Consider the following 22,833-nt stretch of genomic DNA (forward strand, 5'->3'; position numbering starts at 1 on the left):
TAAACTAATTCCTTGGAGCTAAGGAGATGTGCAAACTTCCAAATCAGAGACTTGCTTCAGCACCCCCTCCTCAAGGGCAGGAACTCGAGGAACATTTACTTCGGTGTGTCCATGTACGCAAAGCTCAAATTTGTCATCAACGGGTGCTGTCCACCCTGGCTCTGAACGAATCCTTCTGTCTCCAGCAGCATAAAACCCTTTGCTCAGTTGTGTACAAGTAGATCAGACTGGACCGCCCATGGCAAGTCCTGGTGGATTGCAAAAATATATATACTAAACCTTGGACCCCATCTCCAGAGATTCTGCTTTAATTAAATTGTGGGTGCAGACTGGGCAGCTGGAGGTGAAAATGTTTCCAAGGTGATTCCAACTTGGAGTAAAGCCCAACCCCGTTGCTTCAAGAGAGCTGAGATCCCCACCTTGTGAGTGTCCATTGAGGCCTCTCCCTCCCACTACTGGATGGCACATACAGAAGTCCTGCTTTCTGCTACACCGGTGAACAGCTTCACCCCCCCTCCCATCTTCACCTCCCAGGAAGAGCCCTCTGCTTCACAGCCCCTGGGGGCTCTGTCTTAGGAGGCTGCTGGGCTCCCAGCCACCACATGCAGCTCACCCTTGCTGTTCTCTGCGCTGTTTCTGTTGTTGCAGCTTCTTAGGCCCTCGTGGGTGATAAGCCCTCTTTTTTCACACAGGTAGGTCTGCTAACATCTCTGCCCTCCAACCTTGAATTTGGATAGTTTCTGACTGAGGCCTAACAAAACCCAGAAAATCCAATTAGTAGAGCCTGCAGATTCTTCCCTTTTCCTTGGTGTGGCATTTAATGGGCTGCAAAGTAAAGCCACACACTATTCCCCCCCAGTCCTCTTTATTCCAGTTCCTATTTTCAGGTGAAGGAACTGAGCTTCAAGGACAGCAGTGTGGCCCGAGCCACGGAGGCTGGGAATGCGACCCAAAGCCCCCTTTAGTGGTCCTTACACTGGCCTCGGAGCCACCCATGAACTGTGCTGTCCACTGTAGATTGGTGACAGGACCTCACAGAACTCAAACCCTCTGGCTAGTTCTTGTGTTTGACATGGCAGTGCTCCAGGGCCACCCAGACGCAGTTGTGTGTAGCCTGGTGACCACAGGGCAGGAGGCGCTGCCACAGAGCTGAGGATTCAGGCCAGAGTTCGGGGCAGCGTGGAGGGCCCCTTGGTCTAGAAGCTGACAGAATTATGTGGTTACTTAAAAACCTCTGTGGGGAAGGTTGCCATGTGCTTGGGTGTAAACATGCCCACACACGTGTGCATACACACACACACACAATTTATAGCTACCTGCTGGGCAAAAATTTAAAATCCATCCCATGCTGCATGCCTTCCTGCGTATGCCTTCTTCTCTTAGTTCCCGACTTGACTTTTCCCTCAGATTTGAAAAATCTTTAGCAGCTCTTCTTGACATAAACTTTCAGCTTCCAGCTCAGCTCCGATGTGGACATTAGGAATGCCTCTGGGGCTCCCTCACTCCAAACTCCCATCGCAAGCCTTAATTTCTCTTATTTAGCACTGGGCCAAAGACAAGGTGTGACACTCATTGCCAAGACATGGGCATGGCCATTGCCAGGTGCTGCAGTAAGGAGGTGTGCTGTCTCCAGGTTCTTTTCCCTCCCTCCCTCCTCCTGCTCCTGCTCCTGCTCCTGCTCCTCCTCCTCCTCCTTCTTCTTCCTCTCTCTCTCTCTCTCTCTCTCTCTCTCTCTCTCTCTCTCTCTCTCTCTCTCTCTCTCTCTCTCTCTGTCAGCAGGGTCTGCTTATGTAGTTCTAGCTGCCCTGGAATCTGCTGTGTAGATCAGGAACTCACCAAAGTCCTCCTGGGACCAAAGGCATGCACTACCATGCCCAGCTCTGCCTCTAGACTTAAAAACAAACAACAACAACAACAACAAAACCCCAAACCTCAAAACAACAACAATAACAACCAAACAAAACCCACACTGGTTTTAAAACACAGTAAGTAGTAATCTAGGAGTCATGTCCTGGATTATCACAGTTATAAACTTTCCCCCATTGGATCTGAACTCTCTGGACACACCACTGGAGACACTCACAGCCCCCTTAGCCTCTACAGCCCTGGGCTCTGTTTCTGTCTTGTGTCCAAGGTGCTGGGCCAGATAAAAGTGACGTGAAGGGATCTGGGGAAATGGTTCAGTGGGTAAGAGCTCTTGCTCTGCAATCATGAGGGACTGAGTCCAGATCACAGTGCTTCTGTAGAAAACTGGGCAGGGCTGGGCATGCCTGTGACCCAGCACTGTGTGTGTGTGTGTGGTGCAGAGACAGGAGCATAGCTCAGGCTTGATGGTCACCTGCAGAGTTCTAGATTCAGTGAGACACTGTGTCTCAAGGGGGTAAGGCAGAGAGGGATAGAGCAGGACACACAATGTCTTCCTTCCCCCAGCCTACACACACACACACACATATATACACACACACAGATACACAATATACACATACATACACAGGCACACACAGACAGACGCAGAGATACACACACATATATTTATAAACACATAGACACACACAGAGACATACCCACATATATATACACACATGTGTACACATGCACACAGACACACAGACACAGATACACACAGACACGCAGACACACACACACACACACACCAGTAATTAACTTTGTAAACAGTGACTGGAAGAAGGCTCAGGAGGACCATAAAGCTTCAGTGAGAAGTCCTACATTCCTGCAAGATGGCAGCTTCTACAGCAGAAATAAAACCCCAGGGAAAACTGGATTCTAACGGTTCTAAGATGTTTCTCATACAATACACTGGCTCTTCATTAGCACTGGGAAGCATCGTGGGGGGAATGGGCACCATGAAGTTGTTCGTATTTGAAAGACATTTGTTTGGGAAAAACGATGTTTTCTCCAAGCAAAATGTTAGCTCGCTTGGTTAGCTGCTAATCACAGTATTTGTTGCTAAAAGCCAGCCTGGAATTTTGGCTTGAATTCTTAGAAGTCGTGAGTCAGGGTGGAAATTACTTACCCAACCAAGGCCCGGAAGCTAAATGTTGATCTGATTACTGCCAGTTTCAAAAGGACCCGAGAGATAAGGAGGAGGCTGTGACAGGACACGGAACAAAACTGGTCTGAAATCTAGGGCCTTATCGGGAGAGCTGCAGGCATTCCTATGCCTGTCACTGAGCCCGGAACGAAAGAGGAAATGATCTGTGAGGATAAAGGGGCCAGTGGTCTCGAGTCCTCAATAACACTCTTGCTCTTCCGATATCTACAACATTTACATGCTGGTTTAATTAAAATGTTTGGAAGTCAAAGTCCAGCATCAGCAGAGAAGTCATGTGTTTCATGTGTGGCTTAACAGACTTTAGCTTGATTATTCGATTCTGTCCTTAAGAACAAACCTTGTCCCTGTAGGGCATCTTCCTTTAGCTTCCAGGCTCACCAGCTTGTCTGGGCCTCTCCATAATAGCACATTTGTTAGTTGCTACCTTTAACTCTGGGTTTCTTCTTAGGTTTGAGCCTCTGCCTTTTGCCCTTCAGTCTTCCTTGCCTGACCTGATACTTGGGACTTCAGGGTGGATCCTTCCATAGGATTTCCCATAACTGGTTCTCCCACCTAGCTCAGGCTTAACACCAACTGTCAACAGGTCATGACCTCACCGGGTTACCGTCTATCCTGCACACCTTCTTCCTCCATCTCCAACCTTCTCTCAGACCCCCGGAAGCCTATTAAAAGGAAAGGGAAGTTCATTATCTTGCCTTGGACCTGGCCCTCTTTAATCTCTTTCTTGTCTTTCTTGTCAGGTTTCCTAGATGACATTTTCTTTGGGGGTCTTGCACCAGCAAGGTCAAGAGTAGTTCTCTCTCTCTCTCTCTCTCTCTCCCTCTCTTTCTTTCTCCTTTTTTTCTCCCCGAGACATGGTTTCTCTGTAGCTTTGGAGCCTGTCCTAGAATTAGTTCTTGTAGACCAGGTTGGCCTTGAACTCACAGAAATCCGCCCGCCTCTGCCTCCTGAGTGCTGGGATTAAAGGCGTGCCTGGTGAATAGTGCTCTCTTGCTGGGTCCCTCTGCCTCTTTCTCTAGGCATCATGGCTGCAGCACACTAACCACTGGTGTTAAGACTTTAGCTGCCCTTCCTGAATCTCTCTTAACTCTCAAACCTCCGGCTTTGGTCTTTTTTGACCTAATCCTTGGTCTCCTCTCCCCTGGAGTTGCTATGGAATTCTGGGAAGGCAGTCCTGCTCCCGGCACACTCTGTGATGAGTTCTGAAATGTCTACTCCCCTCCCTGTGCTGTCACTTGGGCCATCTTGACTATGCATTCTGGAGAGATGGCTCCCAAGTTATATTTTAATGCTAAGCCCCTTCCTGCATGGTGGTACTGTCCTTTCCATTACCTGCTAGAACATTCCTCTGCCCATTTCATACACACCGGCGTGTCCCAAATTGATCACATCTTTTTCTCTCCTATATTCATTTTCTCCTGGTCACTGACTCAGTGTCTCCCTAATCACCAATCTGGGACCTGATGGTTTCCCGGGTGACTCCCCCACCCCAGTCTTCCTCATTCTGTCAAAAGTGGTCCAGAATTGCTGCGTGCTGAGGCTGGTCCCGCATGTGACCCACATTCTGGTATCTCTGGAGGCTTGCCTAGGGAGAAGGATCTACTTAGGTAACAGCTCAGTTAGAACTGGTCTTCACTGGTTTACCTGGGACAGAACAAGGCACTCTCCTGCCACCATTTCCTTCTAACAAGGTTTAGAGCAGTGGTTCTCAACCTGTGGGTATCGACCCCTTTGGGGGGGGCATGTCACATGTCAGATGTCCTGCATATCAGATATTTACATTATGATTCATGACAGTAGCAAAATTACAGTTATGAAGTAGCAATGAAATAATTTTATGGTTGGGAGTCACCACAACAGGAGGAACTGTATTAAAGGGTCACAGAAGGTTGAGAACATTTCTTGAGTCTCTGGATGTTATCCCTCATCCTGGGAGCTGGTCCCCAACCCACTGGTCCTTCAGTATTCACAAGTATTACCTTCCTCCCTCAGTCTTCTCTACCCCATCCAATTAGAAGCAGGCCTTCCCTTTGGACTCCTGTAACATTTACACGCTCTTTAGAGCAAATTCCTTCATTACGTCTCCCTCATCAGGTAGACCGACCACAACGTCTTGGAGCCGGGTGCTCGCACCCAGATCTTTGTCTTCTTGCTTTGATCCTGTGTGTACAGCAGGCACGCGTGGCAGTGACTGCGTGGGTGAGGATCTAGAACCCCCCCTCCCACTCGATGAAAAGCTTCCAAGCTTCTAACTTCCCTCCGGCCACCACCCTCAGGGTGAGCCAGCTGGGCGGACGGGCAGCTGCTGGGGCTAGTAACATACATCTCCGGGACAGTAGCATCTAGAATGTCAAGGGACAAAGGACTGTCCGTGAGTGGGAAGAATGGCACCCGTCTAAGGTGCCCAGAGCTGGGGGAGACTCTCCTCTCCACCACGGAGCCGTGCTTACGACTGAGGTCAATCCGGCGTCTCTGGAGAATGTGGGCCTGCTTATCTTTGGGGTTTTGGTTTTGCTGACTGGGGTGCTCTTAGCACTGGCTTCCCTTCCCTCATGCAGGGGATGCCTGGAGGAGACTGTACCAAATACTGGAAGGCTGGTTTAGGGGTGCCTGGCTTGACCCTCTCATCCTTCCTGCTCTGTAGAGCACTGCTCCTCCCTTCCTGATTAGAAACCGGAAGTCACTTCTCATACCCCTTCCAGGTCAAGAGCTTTAACTAGAGTCCATGAAAACGGCGTCACTGCCCCTTCACTGCTCATCTGTGTCTGAGTCAGAGTTGAGTTTGCCTCCAATATTACTGCTGTTTTCATGGTGCCATGATTCTCCAGTCATGAAAGCCACTGTAGCTAGAGGCTCTGTCTAACTGGCCTTTGCTGGCCAGAGCCAAGGGCCTGGTTCCTAGTGTTCTGGATAAGTGAAATGTTTGTATAATGAAACAAACACTTAACTTACAACTGTAAAATTTAGTGTAAACTTATGTGCCCTTTTCATCTGGTTCCAGTGTGTGTGTGTGTGTGTGTGTGTGTATGCAGTAGGTGATGACTATAAGAAAATGGTGTGGCAAAGTGTGGTGCACACCTTTAATCCCAGTACACAGGAGGCAGAGGCCAGCCTGGTCTACATACCAGTTCTAGGCCAGCCAGGACTACATAGCAAAACCCTGTCTCAAAACAAACCAACGAACAACATCCTCCCTGTCGAAGACGGGTTCCGGCTCTTTGGAAACAGGATGCTGGAAGGGAGAACGATAGGAGACGACATCTAATTTAGACGAGGGGTTTGGACTTGCCTGAGTGTGGAGAAAGGGCCGCCTTCATGGGTACTGAGAAGCACACATAAGAAACAGGGAGCATCCTGTGTGGAACCCCAGGTCAGAATTTGGTTTTAAAAAGGAACTGACGGTCTGGCTGGTGACTGGTTCTCACAACAACAAATGGCTGCATTCATCCTTCTGGAGCTGGGCAGCGGAGGCCCACGATAACAATCTGCAGAGCAGGAACAGGAGTTGGCTCTGATAAAGCCCAAGGACCTTAACGAGGCTGAGCCCCGCTCACAGTCCTAAATTGAATACTAGTTATTAACTGTCTTTCCCTGGGCCTCCGATCCCATGTGTAACATGGAAGGATTGGACTAAGAACGGTCTCCAAGGTCCCTTTAAGTAAAACAGTTTTTACAAAGATCCAATTTAATTAAAACAATAAATTGGAAATGATGAAATCCATCAATTAAGAGCTTAAATAAGATGGGAACTTCTAAGGAGTCGGTGGCCACTTCTTCCCTTCTCCTCTGAGTGCTGTTCGAGGCTCCGGCCTGAGGGCAGTCGTGTTTTGGGGGCTGTGGCTGAGAGTCTGCTGCTGGGCAGCCAGGACAGCAAGGGCACCTGGTGCCTGCAGGGGAGCCACAGGGCCATCATCAGACGGTTCGGTTCAGTGTCCTCCGATGGGAACGAGGCTGGGCAGGCTGGGTCTGCCCAAGACGCCGTCCGGATTTGATTTATGGACTGCTTAGCCATCTCACCCCTGCCACTTTCATGCTCCATATGTTTTTCATTAGAGCAATTTCAATTTTTTAAAAAATAACAGAAATAAATCAGGATCATTTTTAAAAAATTAACTGTCCTAAAATAGATGGAGGTTTTCCTTTCTCCGTTTCCTCAGCCTGAAAGTCACTTTATGCCACTAACAGAGTCACCTCCAGCCAGTGAAGGTCCCCCTCAGACTTCTTTATGCATATAAATCAACGATACATAATTGCGTTTTAAAATGACTTATTTCTGTTTTATGTGTATGGGTGTTTTGCCTGCTTGTATGTCTGTGTAACATATGCATGCAGTGCCTACACTGACCAGAAGAGGGCACCTGATTTCTTGGAGCTGAAGTTAACAAACGCCATGTGGATGCTGGGAACTGCACCTGGGTCCTCTGCAAGATCAGGCAGAACTCTTAACTGCTAAGCCACCTGTCCAGCCCCTAAACAGTACATTTTAAAAATATATGAAAAGGCTTTACAATTTCTTTCATTCCAACATCTCTTCAAAGTACTTTACTAGATACAAAGGTGCTCCATTATATTCAGGGCTAAGAAACACTTCATCATATCACAGATGCACAAATAGTTAGCTAACCATTTTCTTATTCGTGATTAGTTAGCCTGCATTTCATTTTTTTTTCAGTTTATAACACTGGTTGCAATGAACATTCTTGTGTGCTCATAAGATTTTTTACTTTTATTTATTTTTGAGAATGTGTGTGTGCACATGTTCATACGCATAAACGTGTGGAGGCTAGAGGTTAACGTTTGATATCATTCCTTAGGACCTACCATCTTTTATCTTCTAGAATTTTTATTTTATTTTATGTGTTTATGCCTAAGTGCTGAGGATCAAAATCAGGTCCTCAAGTTCTGCACTCTCCTGGTCACTACTGGAACTCAATTTTTTCTCCTGTGTTACATAATTGGGACTCTCCTGCTGGAATGAGCTATTTCTATCATTTGCCTCTTTTGCAGTGAGTTCTTTTCTTTTTCACCTTGGGGTATTGCAGGAGCTAGTTTTAAATATTAGAGATATTAACCATTAGTTAGCTTTTTGTTTTCTCTGTATTCTTAAATAGTTCTTAGTTTGCTATTTTCCTTTAATAGTCTTTTGACAAAGAGAAGCTACCAATTAATAAATATTTTTATTGGGGCTGGAGAAATGGCTCAGCCATTAAGAGCACTGGCTGCTTTTTCAAAGGACTACAGGGTGTTCACAACCCTCTGTACCTCCAGTTTCAGAGGATCTGTTGCCCTCTTCTGATTATCTTGGGCACCAAGCACACATGCAGTGCACATACATACACGCAAGAAAACTTACCCCATTTTTGAATATTTTCTCTTCTAGACTTTAAGATAAGATTTACTAATTACAGTCCATAAGACAATATTATTAACTATAATCCTTATGCTGATATGCCTTTAATAATTGAGTTTTTGAACTCTATAATATTTTCTGTTTATTTTCCTTGCCAGGTCCTGGCAACCACCCCTCTGCTTTCTGGTTTGATTTAACTATTTTAGATACCTCATCTAAGTGGTACCCAGGATTATTTGCTGTTCCATACCTGGCTTCTTTCACTTAGCACATCACGCATTCAAGGCTCATTTAAGTTGCCACAAATGTCAGGATTTCTTTCTTTTCTAAGGCTGAATAATACTCAGTTGTATGGGCATACCACAATTTCTTTACCTATTCATCCATCAAGGGACACTTAGGTCACTTCTACAACTTGACTATTACAAATAATTTTGTAATGAATACAGGAATATAGACATCTCCTTGATGTCTTGATTTAAATTCCTCTGGAATTTAGTACATACATGTATAGAAGCAGAACTTCTGGATGATATATTACTTCTGTCTGGAACTCTTAAAGAACTCCCATATTGTGTTCCATAAAGGCTCCAACAATTTACATTCCTGTATGGGGTACCCAGAGGCCTCTTTTTCTCCAGATACTATTCACACTTACTGTTAAACTTTTCGGTAATAACCATTCTAACAGGTGTGAGGTAAGAGTTCAGGGTAGTTTGGATTTGCACTTCCCTAAGGATCAATGATGCTGAGTAACTTCAAACATATCTTTTTCATTAGGGGAGAAATTTTTCATTGGATTTTTTTTCTGCCATTGTTCTGGGTGAATTCCTTATGCATTTGGATACTTAGCTTGCGTTAGTTTTAGCAGTCCTAAATATTTTCTCCCTTTCTATAGGCTGAACATCCATATTGGAAGGTTCCGCTGCTCTGCGGGCACTCTGTAGTCTGATGTAAGCCCACGGTCTTTGCTTACACTGCCTGTCCTTTTGGTGCCACACGCAAGGGCTCGCTGCCAGGCGAGCTCCAGTCGTCCTTGCGTCCACAGGTTTCCTCTTATGTTGGCTTCTAGGAGCCCTGTGGATTCCTATCTCGCATTCCAGGTTTTAATCCACTCGGAGTTACTACTTTGCATGTTGTAAGGTAAGGATCCGATTTCCTTAGGCTTTGCATATGGACATTTGACTATGTCATTTTTAAGAAGAGAGAAGAAAATAGACACTGAGGCCAATAACATTATTAAATACCGAAATAAAATATTTTCAGAAACCTTACTTCAGAATCTGGAGAGAACACGTCAGAGGACATAACATAGGACACGCTCATTCTTAGCTATGGAAAATTCTAAATAGCTACTTTTTTCTGCCCCCAAAGAAAACATTTCCTGACTCTGGGCTTGAGTAAGCTTTGCAAGCTGTTATAGTTCCAAGTGCATCTCGACCCCTGGAAGGCTGACAAGATACGCTTTACTGTTTTAGTGATTTCTGCAGCCAGGACCACAGAACCCGGCAGAGACAACTCAAGGGAAGAGAGGTTGAGATCAGGTCATGGTTTCAGAGAAATCTCAGTCTACTGTGGTGGGGGCAGCCTGGTCCACAGGGGAAGGAGCTTGTGGTGCCTGCTCACATGGCCCAGGCCAGGAAGCAGAGAAGACAGTCAGGGACAGTATTATTTCCCAAAGTAGGGGCCTACTCCCATGAGTCAAGCCCTATCTTCTAACGGTTCATAGGTTAGGACCATAGGCTGGGACCTAGTGTTCAAAACAAAAGCGTGCATGGGACATTTCATATCCAAACCTACACCTACAGGGATAACCGAGCTAAGTCGAGAACCTGTGCCTGGGTGTGTTACTCCCTTCACTCAGCTTTATCACCTTCCCTTCATAGTCATCCTTGGTCCAGAAGTTTGACAGTGACCCTAACGCTAACACTTACAGAACATTCTACACCCGTTTACACGGAGCAGGACTTACACGATTTGATTTCCCGACTCTATCTTACCTTTGGAACTTTTCTGAGGCCAATTCCTGTAGCACTTTTTCAATCTTAGGGGTTTCGTGCCGTTCAGGCAGAATTCACTGGTTTCTCTTATTTCACTTTGATATACAAAACACAGCATTCTAGGTATTTGTTCAACAACTTTCTGTCTCCTCTCCCCCCTCCTTTCTCTAAGTCAGTTCTCTCTCTCTCTATTATGCAGCTTTGACTACCCTAGAACTCACTATGTAGACCAGGTTGGATTCGAACTCACAGAGATTCACCTGCCTCTGCCTCCGGGAGTGCGGGGATTAAAGGCATGCGCCACCACACCCAACCTTCTGTCTTCCTTTTAAACTCTGATCTCTGAGGGCAGGAAGTTACAGTTATCTAATACATACCATAATCGGCACCAGGAAGTAGCAAGCACCAAATGGTTTTCAGAATGTGCCATGGCACCCTATCGTCCTGAGGGAATTCTAGTGTGTGGAGGAGATGACCAGGCTGTAAAACTTGGAAATCCTTCTCGGGGACAGAACTACCTTCTATGTTTCTTCCATGTGCAACATTCTATTTAAATTTCACTATAAAAATGAACATTCATGGACTGACAAGATGGCTCAGTGGGTAAAGGTGCCCATGGCCAAGGCCAGTGACCTGATCCCTAAAACCTATGTGGGGAAAGTAGAATGCTGATTTCCTCAAGCTGTACTCCTGCATACAAACACTGAACACACATACACACACACATGCACACGCAATAGACATACACACACAGAAACAGAGACAGGGAGAGATTTTGAAAAAGTTAAAAATTTAACAATCATGTATAGCTTACATTCAAACATCTAAGAAAAGACTAGGCTTCTAGTTTTTAAAAGACTTCAAATATGAGACCGTGTATCTTGGGCTACAAAATGAATTTATATGCTGTAATTGTAAAGACATGATGTCCTATATATAACCAATACTATTCCCCCATAAGCAACTACTCAGTGCAGCTTTCATAAACAACATAATTTAATAAAAATCCCAAGCCAGAGTTACCAAGATGTCCCTCTCTTCCTTTTCTCATTTTACACGATGTATTCCGGAGTCTAAGGACCTGAATTTGACGATATTCTTTTATGTATTTCTAGACATACCTTTCCCCTCTCACCTTCCATCCGGATCCCAAATGTGGTCACATTTATAGCAGGATCCCTCAGCTGTCCCCTCCACAGCCCTGCTGCATCTGTTGGCCCTGGGGCCCTGGCAGAGGCTTGGTGGGGAAACAGTTATGCCCAGGAGCAAGCATTCACATACCCACTTTATTGAGCAGGCATCCCTCACTGTCCTGAGGTGAATACCATGTTTTACTAGTGTTCATGTGTTCTACCCCCCCGCCCAGCTCATTTCTGGTTTTGGATTCCATGCAGGCCTCGCAGTCTTCACACTGCTGCCCCTCATCTTCCCCTTCCACTCTGTTACCTCATGTTTTTGGGACGGCTCTCCCGTCTCACTTCTCACTTCCTGATTTGTTTATTTTTTTCCATCTATCTATCTATCACAATTTTTTAAAGGGTATTTCCTCTGGAACATCTTCCAACATGTTTCCCCGTTCCATTTACTGACTTGTATCATGTGACCTTAACAGTGTCTCTCTGGCCTGTTCTCTTCTCTCCTGCCTACTGTGTCCCCAGACATGATGGGAAGCCCCCCCCCTCCTTACTTCCCCAGTTTTCTCTCCAGGGCTGTGGATTTCAGAGGATGCCTTTAAAGTCATGTAACTTTTGACTCCTTCATAGCCAAGTGCTCTGACCTGCTACATAATTGAATTGGCATTTCCAGACTGAAGGTGGGCTTCCTTGCATCTAGAAGCAGCTTCAGACTTTAGATCAGACTGGTTCCCTTCTTCCCCAGATGACCTTTGCTCACGACAGAGTTCTGTGTCAGGGCTGGTGGAATCATGAGTTCTCATTGCTGGGGTGTGGTATTCTTTGTTACACCGTGTTGACGTTCTCTGTCCTCGAGTTATGTTGATAGGATGGCTTCAGTGCTGTTTCATTTCTCCTTTTATGGGTTAGTGCAGGTGAGTGTGTGTGCATGCAGGCACAAGTGTCTGTGCGTCCCTGTGCATGCAGAGGCCAAGGGTTGATCGCTCCAAAGACTGCTTTTTACTTTAGTTCTTGAGGCAGGGTTTCTTGCTGAACCTAGAGTTCCTCAAGTCAGCTAGGCTGGCTGGCCAGTGAACTTTAGGGATTAACCTGTCTTTGCCCTGCCCCCCCCCCCCCCAGGGTAGGGTTACAGAGGTACACTGTGGCACCTGGCTTCAGGAGAAGGCCGGAACTTTGAGCTTGGGTCCTCATGTTTACACAGCAGGATTTTACTGACTGAAACATCTCTCCGGTTCTGTCCTTTCTCCTTTCTTGATGTGCTACAACGAACATGGAGGGAGATTGGGAGATGGGCACCCAGTTGTCATCCTTACCTTCAGCTACTTGGAAGTCCTTGTTTTTCTATTTGAAAGTAATTGCCGTAAACAGAACTTGGAAATGTAGTGAGAACTTTGCGCGATATTAGTAATGCGAGCTAACAATTATTAAGGGTTTTACAGCGCTCCAGGCATGTCTGAAATGCTTCATTGTCTCATTAGATGATCACAACTATTTTACCAGGAAGATACTTCTGATATTTACATCTTATAAGGAAGCAATTTTCAAGTACAATTATCACATGTAATTTCTACAGTCTCCAGGACAGCACCATTCATGGCACCGGACAGAGGAGGAAGGGTTCAAAGAGGCAAAGCAACTTCTCTAAGGTCACAGAGCTTGAACCTGGCTCCTGATCAAGCTTCCTTATGCAAGGAGAGGAAAGTAACATCTTCCTGGACAGAGGCAAGAGTTTGTGATGCTGAGCATGGTGGGAGGCAGGGCATCTTCTTATCTGACTCCGCTGTCTAAACCACCTCTCCTTTCATCTAACACCCCAGGGCAGCAGAAGGGATGGCAGTAGCCGGACAATCTAGAACTTTCCATCCCCTTGTGTGGTGGTCAGGGTAGAGGATGCCTGGTCCTCATGCTGTGTCTGTTTGCCTTCTTTTGGGACAAGGGGCATTTTGTGGTCAGGCAGACCTCTCTCTTGGAACTGAGGGTGAACTCTGAAGTTGAATAAGTAGAAACTATAGTTAGCCAAGTCCTTTACCAAGCTCGGCCAACTCCATCCAGGAGCTATGTCTCACCCAAGGCACAAAGCCCGACTCTGAGAGAACCTCTGATCTCATTGTCCACCCACAGAGAATAGATTTCAGAAAACACGCAGGAGAGTGCTACGCAGCCAGCAAGAAGGACTACCAGGGGAAGGGCTGCCATCAAAAGCTCCAAGTTCCCCAGTGTAAAGCGCTAATATAGAAACCAAGATGGTGTTTGAAAAACTTGCAGGTTGGGAGAGGTTGAAAAGACCTAATTAAAGATGGGTGGGGCTAAACTGTAAGGATAAACAAATTACTAAAAAAAAAAGAGCAAGGGAGTGGTTTCTAGTGCACAGGTGCTGTGGAATAGTCCATGTGCTTTGCCGTGGTCCCGTGGTGTCTACAGCAGTGGTTCCTGGTGCTAGGCGAGGCTGTGGACGGCCACAGAACTCTCCCAGGCTCCTGATATAATTATAAAATGTTACTACAGTGTGCTTGATCCACTCACTTGGGATGCAATAATCACTAGCTAGTTTCCTTTTAAAGGTTCACTTATTTGGGAGTACATGCTTTTCATTCTGCTAGAAACTGAAATAATTACTTGCAGTGTTATTTCTTATAACTGCATGTGAATCTGTGATTATTTCAATAAAAATTTCAATTAAACTATACAGCGCGAAGGGGAAAAAGAAGTTGCCAGGCAACTCAATGAACAAATTGAAGCAAAATGTTTAATTCTTGGAAGGCTTAATGAATCGTTGCTAAGAGAAAATATCATGACCCAAAGCCATAAGGAAAGACATGCCAGATCTTGATTAAAAGCCAGCGGAGACAGCAGGTCTTGGAGACAACTGGTGAAAACTTAGACAGACCCAAATCTACAATTTAGGTTAAACTAGATCACAAACAAAAGTGCTCAAAGAGTAAAGATCTAAACATCCAGAATGAGAAGAACTGACCATAACATTACAAGGACAAAGTCATATGGACACACATCCAGCTATTGGTGGCTTTTCCCAAAGGAGCATCTCACCATGAGTGCCTCTCATGTGATCTGTAACCCCAGGGTTGAGCCTTGTCTAAAGGAGGATCTTTTTTTAAATATTTATTTATTTATTATGTATACAATATTCTGTCTGTGTATATGCCTGCAGGCCAGAAGAGGGCACCAGACTCCATTACAGATGGTTGTGAGCCACCATGTGGTTGCTGGGAATTGAACTCAGGACCTTTGGAAGAGCAGGCAATGCTCTTAACCTCTGAGCCATCTCTCCAGCCCCTAAAGGGGGATCTTTATACTCACATCTACTTAGAGACCCACTTAGATACTCATTTTTCACAGTATCTCTTGCTCAGGTGCAGGGTTTCTTTAAAATGTATTTTAATTCTACGTGTATGTTTTCCTTGCTTGTATGTATGTTCATCATTATGTGTGCAGTACCCTGAGAGGCCAGAAGGGGCATCAGATCTTTAGCCCCCTTTAGATATTGTGATCTACCTTGAGGGTGCTGGGACAAAAACTCTAGTCCTTTACCGAGAAGCCAGCACTCTTAGCCTCTGAGCTATCTCTTCAGCTACTCAGAATTTTAAAAAACAGACTTTTTTTTTAAAGTGTCTGTGTGTTCATGTGTGTATGTGGGTATGAGCATCTTGCAAACAAGGAGGCCAGAAGAAGGCACCATATTCATCAGCACTGGAGTTACAGGCATTTGAGAGATGTCTGGCTTGCTACGTGGGTGCTGGGATCTGAACTCTGGTCCTCATAATTGCACAATAAGCACTGGCCATCACTGAGCCATCTCTCCAGCCCTCTTCTTCAGATCTTTGCTGTCAGTGGACCAAAGGAAGTGTTTCCTGAGAAGTGGCCCTCCTTGTACCACCCAGGTGTGTTTCCTGGTGAGGGAACTTCCCCACATGGGCAGCAGTGGTATCCACTAGGGAGTGTCTCTGATTTTCTTCTCCCATACCCCAGGTTTCCCTCTTTCCTCACATCCTGAAATCAGTAGTGAGTTAGCATCAGAGCTTATGCAGTCTCCAAACAAATTTATTACCAACCACACAGAACCATGGCAGGAAACCTAAGATGTTCACTTTTCTTTTTAGAAGAAACCATGAAGTCATGTGCATTGTTGGTTCAGAAACAACCCCGACTCCCTTTTGGGTGATTATTCTTTCTGTAATGGCACGTTTTATGGGATGACAACTCCAGGAAGATGACTTATAAGCAGAGTTTAACTGTGTAGAAGGTAATTTTAGGCATTGAATATCCAGCCGCTTTTTACGGGAACACGAGAATGGGTGCACAGCAGAGGGTCTTACTGCCAGCAATATAGACAGCAATATAGCTAGCCAGCATCAGAGCACATCAGCTGTCACCACTGCCTCTCTCCTTGCTCCTGCTGCTTCCCTAAAAATGTCTTCACATATCAGAGTGACTCTTGGACTCAGACATCTGGTTATTTCCCCTCACAGCCAGCACAGAGAGGGGATAGAAGGTTGACCAGTTGGGGCATTAGATTTTTGTGGCTGAACTGAGTTCACTGTGGCTGAGTTTTGACCTTCAACTCTCGGTGTCCTGCAGATCAGAATCTTAAAACCTAGTTAATGAAAAGGATCTACAAGAAACTGTGTCCTGTCCGAAAATACAGCCTTTCTCTAGTCAAATCACCTTGGCATCCAACAACAGAATGCAGAGCGGGACGAAGCATGTTGAAGAACGGCTTGGAGAGTATCATTTCTGCAGTTTACAGATGCGGAGTAGCAACTCAACTGAGACTAATAAGCGTGGCCATTTGTATGTGCACATCCAGTGTGGTTCCTTCATCAGTGTGTGCCTGGATATCTGGAACACTCATTGGTACACACCAATGCCCTGGTATTTTGTAATCCTTTGGGAGGGTAGTCTAGGGGGTGCTGGCTACTGGTATCAAGAATGCAGGTCACTACTTGTTATCCTCAGTCAACGTCCCCGCTGGAAATTTGCCCCACCCCACCCTACCAGACTGTTGTTCTGTGATTGAGGCTTAGCCCCTGGGGATCTTGACTTCTGTTTTATTTTTATTGGCCTATGGATAGGTTATTCCAAAGCTTCTTGTGCTCACTGTGTCTAGCTCCCAGGAGCTCACCTGAGCCTTGTAGTCATCAAGACTCTAGGAAGCTTCAGCTCTATTCTGTCTCGTGCTAACGGGGAAAGAGACTGCCAATCTTCCACTCTCTAGGACCAGACTTTCCCAAGAAGGTGAGCAGGGGTGCGCCTAACCTCCTCATCAGTAAAAGCAGCTGTGCAGAGACTCAACTGCATGCAGACACTGCGCTATCCCACAGACCCTAAGCCATCCATAACCCACTGCATATGTGAAAGGGAGGAGCTCCGCAGTCTTCAAGGAAGATGCCTAAGAGCCACAGGCACTAAGTAGCAATTGCAGAATTCAAACCCTGTGGCCAGGTCCCTGGGTCTCCAATGATGGTACCTCTGAAAGCGCAGTTGCCCTGCTGCTTAAGGAACTTGCTAGGAGTCTCCATACCTACAGGGCCTCAGAAGATCTGAAATTCAGATAGGGAAAACGTGTCTATCTGACACTCACTCAAGGGGAAGGAGACAGGAGTTCAGTGGGTCGCTATGGATGGAGTCTCATGGTGTGAGCCCAGCGCTTGCCTGCCAGCCGAATGGACAAAAGATGGCGAGGGGCAGGAAGATGGGAACTGCACATGATTCTGTAACAACGGTCGGAATTGGGGATGGAATGTCAGCGTGAATGACACGACACCAAATCAAACGGGAAGAACAAAGAAAAACTGGCAGGGGTAATCACTCCAAGATGTTAGCAGTTCACTCTCCAAAGCAGCCTTTAAAAATTTATAGGCAGCTCACAAAAAGGAAAAAAAAAATACTCAACAGGTAAGTTAACAGAAGAATGTTATTTTTAATTATGAAGGTTTTAATTTCCCTTCCTCCCCACCCCCCGCTTCATTATTTCTGCTAATAAGCTTGTCATCTGGGCTGGGACTGACTATAAGGGTTTTGGGAAAAGGTTTTACGGCCTGGACTGACAGTTTTACACGTTGACATTTTACTTTTCAGTTTTATGAATCAAATGTAACGCGGAGTCTCTTGAAAAATTAGGATGCCATTCAGAACATTACCTCAGGATGACTTCATTCAAGCATGCAAATGCGCTCATCCTTAGGGTGAAGGCTGGGTCCCCGAGAGACTAATTCCATGCAGGCACTTAAAGGCAGAAAGGGAAACAGGGTTTTTGCCACCTGGGAGAACCAGCAGGGAGTCAGGGGAAGCATTCTGGATATGGTTTCACACAGACGACTGAATTATAAAGGTCTCCTACCAGCCACTAAATCAGAATCATGTGCTAAATCTCTACTGCATACAGAACATCCAGTTGGGAACGGTGTGGGAAATCAAGCTTGTGCTCAGAGGAGCTGTTTAAGGAAAGAGGAATGTAGACCCAGTTAGGAAGTGGAATACGTATGAACATACGTGAACGAAATGAACACAGCTGACACGGAAGCCTTAGCTGTGGCCTCAAACAGACTACGCTCATGGCAGACTCAGTAAATACCTGCTGAACAAAAGAATAATGGAGCAGGTGACAGAGGAGGCGTACAGTGCACACAGGTACAGACAGGGTGACAGAGGAGGCGTACAGTGCACACAGGTATAATTACCCTTGTGGTTTGCAGATGGTTGGGCATTACAGATGAGTTGGAGATGCTTGTTTAAAAGCTTAACTTGTGTGCTTAGCCATGTGTGTGTGTGCGGGTGTGTGTGTGGGTGTGGACGTGCACACGTGCATGTATGCCATATAGGCCAGGAGTTGATGTCGGTGTCTTACTCTCTTTTTGAGACAGGGTCTCTTGTTGCAGCTGCAGCTTACTGACTAGCAAGCTTCTGGGATTCTCCTCTCTCTACCTCCCCAGAACTGTCCTGTTTTCTAAACTTGCCATGTGGGCGCTGGAGAGCTACACCGAGGGCCTCATGCTTGTGCAGCGAGCACACTCTACTCTCTGAGTCACCATCCCAGGTTTAACTGTCTAAGTGGCAGTTCATACTTTTTTATGTATTGGTTTTTTTCTGAGTGTATATATGTGCACCATGTGTGTACTGTGCCTGTGGAGTCCAGAAGAGGGTGTTGAATTCCCTGGACCTGGAGTAGCTGTGAACTCCAATGTGGATGCTGGGAGCCAAACCCAGGTCCTCTGCAAGAACAACTGCTCTCAAGCACTGAGCTGTCTCTTCAGTCCTTTTTGCAATTCTGTATTAAATAAGACCTTATCTGAAAATAAAGCCATACAAATATACAGGTTTCCACTGATGTGGAATGGTGCTTCAAAGAGTATGTTCCCCAAGACCTCTTCAAAGGCCCATGAGCTCATATTTGTTTTATTATAACATTAAGGTATTATTTTCCCCCTTCTCCCTCATTTTCTCATGAATGTAGAGATGGGATTACAGAGTGTATTACTATATCCAGCCAAGACAAAAATCTTAAGAGAAAAACACACAGTAGTACCCAAGATCTGGTCTTCAAAAATTTGTTAGTGTGTATATGTATATTATGTGTGTGATATATGTGTATGTATATATATGTGTGATATATGTGATGCAGTTGTGTTATATATATGATGTGTGCTAGGTGTATCATGTGTGTCTATGTATAGATATGTGACATGTATAATGTATGTGTTATGTGTATGATATATGTGATGTATACATGCATTTGTGTAATGTGTATGATGTGTGTGCTCTCTATGTGTGTAATATGTATAATGTGGGTGTTAAGTACATGATGTATGATGTGATGGCATGAGCTGGAGAAGACATGGCATGGAGAAGGCATGAGATGAAGAAGACATGGCATGGTGGCAGAGTCAGGAAGCTGGCTGATAGAGTTTTTCATTTACACATAGGAAGGAGAGAGCGAGAGAAAGAGAAGGAGAAGGAGAGGGAGAGAGGTGAGCAACTGTAATCTCAGCTCTGAGAGGCAAAGACAGGAGGTTTTGGTGACCTGATGACCAGCTGGTGTAGAGGAATTGGTGAGCTCCAGGTTCAGTGAGAGATGCTACCTCAAATGGGATCAGGGATCAGGTATAGAGAAAATAAAGAAAACACCTGGTACAGACCGCTGGCCTCTACACACATACACACATACAAACATGACACACAGACATGACACACACAAATACCAACCATCATTGGCTGGGAAAGTGGACCTACGGGTAAATGTTTGCTGTGTAGGCATGAAAACTGAAGTTCTGATCCCCAGAACCCATGTAAGTCAGCTGACTAGATCTTCCCTTGTTTGATGATCAATTTTCCATCCAATTAATTAGAAGGTAGCATTAGGGTTAATATTGGCCTGGAATTCTTGAGCCAGTTCTAGAAACAACCAGCCTGTGATTCTTCTTTAACAGAGGAATTCAACTTAGAGCATGGGTATAGGATAGGGTGGGGCCATGCTGCCTGCTGAGAACCCACTGCTAGGGTCATGCCTTCCCCTGGGGCGAAGGTCTCAATGCCTATTAACTTTGGCAGTTCAAAGCACACCACCAAGTAAAGAGCAATGGGTTAGGCTCTGATGTGCTGCTTCCGAGACAAGGAACGGGTTCAGTCTCTTCCAAACACAGCTCAGACCTCTCTTATGTCCACCAAGATTCCAAAATGCCCCATCTGACTCTTCTCTTTCTTTAGCTTCTTAAGATGTCAAGTGCAGCTCAGCTTGTCACTCCCCTGAAGTAGTTACTTTGTGGTACAGCGTGGCTTTCTTCTTTAGTAGACACTACATGCACTTATTAAAATCTTAAACCCATAAACAAATTTATTGACGGGTAAATTTATTACTTGGATTCACTAAATCCATATATTGCCATCTTTGGTTGCTAGACACTTCTTCCTCACACTCTTGCTATGGACCTGGTTTTTCCACAGTAGTAACTGCCTGTTGGCCCTTTCTTCTATCATGGTTAACACTGCCTTCCGGGGTCGGGTACAATCCTGTTATACCCAGTTCTAGTCACCATCTCCAGTGGCTTGACACTGGGCAAAGACTTGACCGACAGGATGTAATTTGGGGTGATGTCTTCTGTAGTTGGAAGCCTGCTTGTTTCCTATAGCTGTAGTCTCAGAGGTCTTCATTATACCCATTTGGTATAAGAACCATGTCTATAGAATGGTCACTCACATGCCTCCTCCTCCACACTGCAGCCCATGCTGTGGCTTCAGGCAGACACACTCTTCTCCCCACGTCTGACAAAGCCCACACATCCTCTAAGATGGGTTGGCAGACTACAGCATGGACACCAAACGCAGAGATGAAAGCATCGCTTATAGATGGAGTTGTTCCAGAGCACAGCCATGCCTGGCCATTCTCATCTTGTCTCCCATCCAAGTACTAACCAGGTACAACCCTGCTTAATTTCAAAAAATCAGAGAAGTTCAGGGTGGTGTGGCTGTAAACCATCCTCTCATTGCCTATAGCTGCTTCCTCACTTTACAGGGGAGTAGCTGCAGCAGAGACCCACTGGCCTGAACAGATTCATGTATTTACCCTATGTCATTCCAAAAACAAAACAAAACAGTAAGGATTGTTGTGGACTATTATTTGAAGATGTGTTACATTTGTTTATGCTGTGGAACATTTGCTTAATGATGCAAAGATGTGTTGCATTCTTTTATGTTGCATTTGTTTAACTCTGTGAAGTTGTGTTACTTTTGTCTGTCTAAAACACCTGATTAGTCTAATAAAGAACTGAATGGCCAATAGCAAAGTAGGACAAAGGATTAGTGGGCCTGGCAGGCAGAGAGAATAAACAGAAGGAGAAAAGAGCAAGAAGAAGGAGCAAGAAAAGGAGGAGAGGACAATGCTAGGGGCCAGCCACCCAGGCACCCAGGCACCCAGCCAGTCAGCCACAGAATAAGAGTGAAACAAGATATACAGAAGTAAGAAAAGGAAAAATCCCAGAGGCAGGTAGTCGGGATAATTTAAGAAAAGCTGGCTAGAAACAAGCCAAGCTAAGGCCAGGCATTCATAAGAAATAATAAACCTCCATATATTCATTTGGGAGCTGGATGGCAGGCCCCAAAAGAACCCAAGAGAGAGAGAGAGAGAGAGAGAGAGAGAGAGAGAGAGAGAGAGAGAGAGAGAGAGAGAGAGAGAGAGAGAGAGAGAGAGAGAGAGACCCAAACAACCAACAACAAAGGATGCCAACACTTTCTAAAAAGCCTAGTTCAAAGGCTACCTCTCTTACGGTGCCTCCCTGGACTGCCTTGTTTCAGTACAAGAAGTGGAAAAATGACTTCTGCGTCATTAAAGGAGTTCCAGGCAGACTGTAAACGTATTGCCTTGTAATGTGCTGTACTTGGCAAGTGCTTATATGTAGCCATTGGATTTTTTTTTAGATTAATGTTGTTTTACACAGGTATCAAAATCAGACAACTAGCAGCGTTTTACTTAAAGGAAAACGTTTCTGATTCAGATGACTTGAATATGAGACAATGAAGGAAATCTAAAACCTGGACAAGATGGCACATTGTGCTCCCCAAGCTAACAAATACGGAAGTGCCTCAAGGTGGTAAAGGAAGTTGATGGGCAGGGCTAGGTGAAGTCATTATAAGAGCTGCAGATGCTAAAACAGCGGGGCAAGAGCTAATCCAGGAAGAGTCCAGGCCGGAGGATGCACAGGGGTTAAGAATGTGTACTGTCCTCACATACGACCCGGGTTTGGTTTCCAGCACCTATGTGGGTGCTTAACAACCACCTGTCACTCTACCTCCAGGGGATCTGATGCCCTCCTCAGGCGCTGCCCTCAATACATATCGTCCCCACCCCAATTGAAAAACAGAATAAAATCTTCTTAAAAACAAAGAAAATAATCATCTGAGCCCACTTCAGAGATCTAAAGATCTAGGAGAGCAGAATCCATGAGTGCTCCGCTTAGGGAAGATGGTTAAATTGCCTTGACTGCTGGTGGAAAGGCAAGACCTGGAGAATGGGCGGGGGGGGGGGGGAGTAATCTCAGGCAGAGCCCCTGTTTCTAAGCTCTGACTCTCAGAGAAGGCAAGGGAGGACCAACTGAGAGCAGCGACTTGGATGGGTGTCCAGTTGCCTGCAGCTGGAGGTAAGACAACTTCAAAGTTGTTTTCCTCGGGTGTCAATTCTCCTGAATTCAACCATGTTCACTGAGTGCTGCTTATACTTGTGTGAGCCATTTCTTCCTGGGCTTTAGCATAAATAGCCTTAAGCAGTTT

The 22,833-nt window shown here is 45.5% G+C and overlaps 1 protein-coding gene across 1 annotated transcript in view; it reads right to left on the bottom strand.

Annotated features, from left to right (window-relative positions):
* Positions 1-22,833, bottom strand: part of Thsd4 (thrombospondin type 1 domain containing 4) — a 572,599-nt gene that overhangs the window by 46,389 nt on the left and 503,377 nt on the right. The window lies entirely within an intron of this gene.

The sequence above is a fragment of the Alexandromys fortis genome, unplaced genomic scaffold (assembly GCF_014885135.2).
Source record: "Alexandromys fortis isolate MF-2015 unplaced genomic scaffold, M_Fortis_MF-2015_v1.1 scaffold_70, whole genome shotgun sequence".
NCBI classification, from domain to species: Eukaryota; Metazoa; Chordata; class Mammalia; order Rodentia; family Cricetidae; genus Alexandromys; species Alexandromys fortis.